Consider the following 5,332-nt stretch of genomic DNA (forward strand, 5'->3'; position numbering starts at 1 on the left):
TATTGCCGCTTATAGCTCCATTTCGTCCTCTCTAACTTTCCTTCCCCTCCCCCCTTCCCCAGTGCAGGGTAGCCTGTCGGACTCAGCCCTGGTTAACCTCCCCGCTTTTCTTTTAATCTTAATCTCTATCTTACTACGCGGCGATTAGTAATAGGAAAAATATTTAAGACTGCCTAAAACAGGAAAACAAATATAAGTAAAATAGAGAGGTGGTTTGGTATCAAACGTTCACATTGAATGAGTACAGAAACACAATACAGACGGCGCCCTTAAAAGCTATTAGTATGAAGAGTCGTCAACTTACCTGTTGAGACAGTAGAATATTCAGTGCCCATGGAAAATTGCCTGAAACGGCTCGTTGGGACACTCATGAGTAAAACGGAGCATTCTGTAAAACAACGTTTCTCGAATCCCCTTCCTAACATCTTTAAGATGGCCTCCTAATGATTTCCATTATTATAATGAAAACTCAATTTCGCTATTTTCTTAAGCGGTAAGTAGAATATTTTGTACTCTATACCATAGGTCGGCAAACTCACTCATGAGTCGACTCACTCAGACTCACTCAGACTCAGATCGAGCCGTGAGTCTGAGTGAGTCCGCGTGAGTAATATTTTGGTGAGTTTGAGTCCGAGTGAGTCCGGCTGTGAAAAATTCCAGTGAGTCTGAGTCCGAGTGAGTCCGGATGAGCAAAATTTCAGTGGGTCTGAGTCCGAGTGAGCCCTAAGCGCAAAATATATTTCTTGAGCGAGTCTGAGTGAGCTCCGCACTTTTTTGCCGACCTATGGTTTTATTTAAATAACTTCAGCATTAATATCAGCCTTATGTCGGCTCAGATTTATACTCCCGTCGACTCACACATATTTCAAAGCACTAGTGTTCATACGCCAGCTCAATGTTTATTGATCAGAGGCGTGAGCTGCAGAGGGGCAGAGTGGGGGGAAGGGGGGGGGGGAAGGGGGGGGGGGGGGCAGGTGACTCCCCCCACAAGCTCTTTCACAGGTAGTTATTGATAGAAATATCTCGTGTGAGTAATCTCTTTCAATAAAAATGTCCTTACTGGAGTGCAACCACTGATAACTTATATTTGAAGGTACGAGATTAAAAGGCACCAACTATAGCACTATTTATGCGAGATATTGGCGTTGACACCATGGTTGAAAAAGCTAATTATGTGCTAACGGACTCATGAGTCGACTCACTCAGACTCAGACAACGCCGTGAGTCTGAGTCTGAGTGAATATGAGTCAGTAATATTATGGTGAGTTTGAGTCCGAGTGAGTCCGGCTGAGAAAAATTTTAGTGAGTCTGAGTCCCAGTGAGTCCAGTTGAGGAAAATTTTGCTGAGTCTGAGTCCGAGTGAGCTCTAAGGGCAAAATATATTTCATGACTGAGTCTGAGTGAGCTCCACATTTTTTGCCGACCTATGCTCTATACTCAAGGCACGCCCACATAATAATATATTTGTTTTCAATATCACCTTGGCAACGTCTAAATGTGTAAAGAGTAGTAGAAATAAAGCACACAGAACAATAAACCAGAAATCTTATTTCGGCATCGCGTTACAAAACTTATTGCAGTGACCAGACCAGAAAAACAGTGCATAGACCTATAGGTAATGTATGTGATGCAAAATGAGAGCTTAGAAAGCACTTTTGCTAATAAACAAATTATGATTTCATAAATTCTTTGAATAAATATAGATGGAAGTGAAAAATACGGCACGCCAAAATATTTTCTGCTAGGTAAACGCTTGCTCTATTAGATCTAGCATCAGTACCAGTTGTGCTAAAGTTGTTAGAATCTTATTTGCATATAAGTTAATTCATTGCACGCAAGTCAAACTTACATCCACGAGATCCTTCAAATCGCTGATATGTAAAATACATGCGACGCAAAGCAACCCCATTTTTCCACGCATCACATTTCGTTACGGAGCAAGACGCAAGAGAATCTTCAATAACGACACTGTAACAACATCAGAATTTGCGCGATAGACACCGCACGCAGTGGAGTACGCGGCGCATGTACAGTGGCTGAGAGCAAGTGTGGCGGCATTGGCGCTACTAAAAAGAAAAGAGATCTAGAAAACTAAAGGTATGTGGGCTGGGTTTAGACGTCCGCGTGCTTGTCTTCCTCATTTTCTACCCTCACTGGATGACTCTGGCGTAAAAATAAAATAACACCACTGCCCTTACACTTATTCAGATGGCTTAGTGACACCAGTGCCAGCTTGAGAGGCGGAGCTTGGCCAACGATTATTGTTTCGCACGGTTGTGTTGCGATAGAAGTATCTTGTATCTTAAGATACACGATACATTATCGAATGTATCGGAAATACAGATACTCGTCTTTCGAGACGTATCGCGACACAGATACAAGATACCCATAGAGTATCTAAAATAGTATCCAAGATATATGTATCTTCGATACTGCCCAGCACTGGTTGTGAAGCACTTCCTCCCTCAGTAACAAAGCACTCACTCAAACTGCATTGAAATGAAATAGAGTGGAAATCGGGGAGCCAGCCTCCGCAGCGCTGATTAGGGCGCCTCGACGCCAGCGTTGAACATGATAACGCTGGCATTACACAGTTATAGTTTAGCGGGTTTAGTGAAATAGCGGGCTTAGCGGAATAGCGGGATCGAAATGCGCATGTGGAGTACACTAAGCGACCCGTAGCGTTTACCGTACGCACGCAATTCTTCAGATTTAGCGTTACCGTGTTTTACGTAGTTAACGTAGTGCGCGTAAAACATGGCGGCGATTTGGGACGCCCGCTTCGAACTGAATTTAGCGTTGATGTGGACGCACCACTTATTTCGTAGCAAACGACTGTGCGAAAAGGCTTCGCTTGCCTTCAGGTAGCTTCGATGACAGAGTATTACGAATAACTTGGCGTAGTTTTTGAGATCGCTTCCCATTTCTGACGTCCCTAGTCCTAACTAGAGTGTCGGTGTAAACAAGTCTGCAACATGAAAATATTCGCTTTTGGTGCGTAGTTCATAATTATTTACTGTTATTTTCACTAAAAAAAGTAGTAATATTGTTGCGTGCGGGGATACAGGCGAGCATTCTTGGTTTTGTCCTTTTCACTTTCTTTAACGCATTCACCCTTCGCTAGGTGGCGCCACCGTCCCACTTTGAGCACGCAAACGCTCTCCCGCTAAACTAAAACACGCTTTCTGCAACCAATGTTTCCGGCACGGTAACACTATTCCCTTAAACCCCGCTATCACGCTAACGTTAAACTATAACTGTATATTGAGGCGCCCTAGCGCGGAGGCTGCGGAAGCGCGTCCTGTCGGCGTTCCTTAGTGTCATGATGCAGTACTTGAGTTCACACCTCCAAGACGGCTACACCGCCCCACGCCAGCAAGGTCACTGTGAAAGGGAGAAGATGTGAAAGATATAAGGCGCGTTTGAAAAAGCTCATGCATGAGCGTCGGTGGCGCAGTGGGTAAAGCGTCCAACTGCCAACGTCGCGGACGGAGAGGCCTTGGTTTCGACACCCAAGTCAACGAAATTTTAAATGCGAATGCATTTCTTAGTCGGGCTATGTAAGGCATCCGGCGTTGTCCGCGCGCCTCTCCGCTCTCACTCCCTTTCCCATAGCAACAGCTGCGGGCGTGCGCGCTTATCCTCGCCCCTAGCAACCGGAGCAGGTGGTGCGGGCGGAGTAGCGGAGAGTTGACAAGAGTATGAAGTTGGGCATGTTGGTAAAGCATAACTGATCACGTAGCGCAAAATTTGACACAGGACAAGAGAGGGGGACGAAGACGCGCGAAGTAAGCGCTCGTCTTCGTCCCCCTCTCTTGTCCTGTGTCAAATTTTGCGCTACGTGATCAGTTAGCGGAGAGTGAGCGGAGTGGAGGAGCGCGCTCTGGCGTGTGAGGGCGCTCGCATCGTGGGAGCTCGGCGTAGCTCCCGCGTGTGTGTAGAGAGTGTAGGAGAGGGTAGGTGCAGTGCTTCGCCGCTCCTTCTCTCGCCGTTCGCTCTCTCTCCTCCCTGCGCCACCGCCTCAATGCAGTACGTTTGAAACGCGTTTGTAGCGTTTGTGCTGCCTTGGCACAGCCTGAAAACAGCGCGTTCTAAACGCGTTTGTGCTGCATTCAAGGCGGTGGCAACATCCCTGAGGTGATTACGAACGCACGTAGGAAGCGTTCGTTGAAAGGGGCGCCCAAAAGGGAGACACTTGAGCGCGTCGATGTGTCCAGCTTTACGCCATTAAAATTACTACACCGTGTACTCTCGGCGCAAGAAATGCATTCGCATTTCCTCACGATTCCCTTCGGGGAGGTGGGGGTATTTTCTTTTCTTATTGGTTTTCTTCGTTATCTGTTCGTGTGCATTTTACCGACGTCACATTCGTGACGGAAATGATGTCAGTGAAGTCTTGGTGGACCCCGGCATTAAAACATTTTCACGTTATAAAAAGAAAAGAAAAAGAAAATACTGAATTTTTTATCCGTTGCACTTCAAATGTAATCGTATGAGCTCGACAACCGAACATAATTTTGGTTCCAGCCTCTCGAATCGCAGCGCCTTTGTGTACAGTCGACCGTCAGAGGGCTAGCGGACGCTGTTCACTGAAAATAAACGGAACAGGCGCTTTAGTTTGAGATCCCGTTGTATTATGTTTTTCCTGAACAATGGAAGTGTTGAGATAATTTGCGAAGGTGGGCTCTCGTGGTGACGTCATAGATGTTAACGGCGTCTGCTAGGGGCTACATAGTTCTTAATTCATAAAAACGTGTTACTTTGGTTACAATGTACGAAAGGAGGTGTATTTTAAGGTCTTGTTTTTCAATCTTTGCTAGACACAGCAATAATTAGAACTGACAGACAAGAAAGCCAAGGAAAGTATATGAGATGTTCTTTGTAGTAATTATGGTGTAAATGTGAAGAAAATAAAGGGGACGAAGTATGTTACAGTGTTATAAGAGAGCCAGTGACTTAACGTAGGACGGTTCAGGAAATTTTTAGCGAATATCTGGCCAGTGTACGAGAGACAAAAAAAAAAAGACCATCTCAAATCCATGACGTCACACCAGGCAGATGTTTAGGAGAAGGCGGAGGCTTGACGACCTGGGAAATCCTCGAACAAGGGTTGCCGCTCTAGCCAATGTTTTCGACAAATGGTCTTGTCGCATTGACTTCCTGCCGCCTTGAAGAAGACTAGACCACTTGTAGACACGTTGACTCTTCGAACGACCCCTCCCCCCCCGTGCAAGGATTCTGCACGGCGTCACACTGACATTCATTCGGCGAGGTTCCGCTGGCACTAAATTTAGCAACGACATTTTGACCGTAGTTTTCGTTTTAATTAATA

This window comes from Rhipicephalus sanguineus, chromosome 11, assembly GCF_013339695.2.
Source record: "Rhipicephalus sanguineus isolate Rsan-2018 chromosome 11, BIME_Rsan_1.4, whole genome shotgun sequence".
Taxonomy (NCBI): Eukaryota; Metazoa; Arthropoda; class Arachnida; order Ixodida; family Ixodidae; genus Rhipicephalus; species Rhipicephalus sanguineus.